A 674-nucleotide genomic window follows, 5' to 3' on the forward strand; every position below is an offset into this window, starting at 1 on the left:
TCACTTGATCTCCCCATCTAATTATGATATTATTTTATGTATAACATGGTTTTGATATTCCTTTGATATCTTTTGTGTGGACTATGCTAACATCTTTTAGAAACTGAACTGCATTCACTGGTCTTCTGCTGATGTATTTTCAGTACGTTCTTCTACGCTGATTTCACCCCCCAGGTGTATCTGGTCACGACCCTCTTCCCCCGTGGGGCACATGAAGGTCTTCGCTTTCAACTGGTACTCATAGCAGGAAGGGAGTGAGAATTGGGTCTTGACAGCAATTGCTTAGTAAAACTTCATTCTCCGGGCAATGGAGGGGCCTTTTGGAAAGGCAGCAGGGTTGGGTGAATTCTCTCCTTAAGATCTTGGGGAGCCACTGTTTGTCAGGATAAGCAGTCCTGGACCAGATATATCCACGGTCTGGTTCACTAGAAGGTAAATGTAGATGTGCAGAATCTTCAGAAGTAACTCATCCATGTTGTGTGTTTGTTAATTACGCTTCCTTCTAGAGTCCCTGTTGGAGGCAGTATGCTTCTGAATGGCACTTGCTAGGAATCACAAGGGTGAAGATGACTGGGAGGTTGGTGAACTGGGTCATCCACAGACAAGGGAGGTGTTTCTACATTATGGGGGAGGGAATGACTCCCCAGTTATAAAATATAATAGCTTAAATACAT

Source organism: Rhineura floridana, chromosome 3, assembly GCF_030035675.1.
Source record: "Rhineura floridana isolate rRhiFlo1 chromosome 3, rRhiFlo1.hap2, whole genome shotgun sequence".
Lineage (NCBI taxonomy): Eukaryota > Metazoa > Chordata > Lepidosauria > Squamata > Rhineuridae > Rhineura > Rhineura floridana.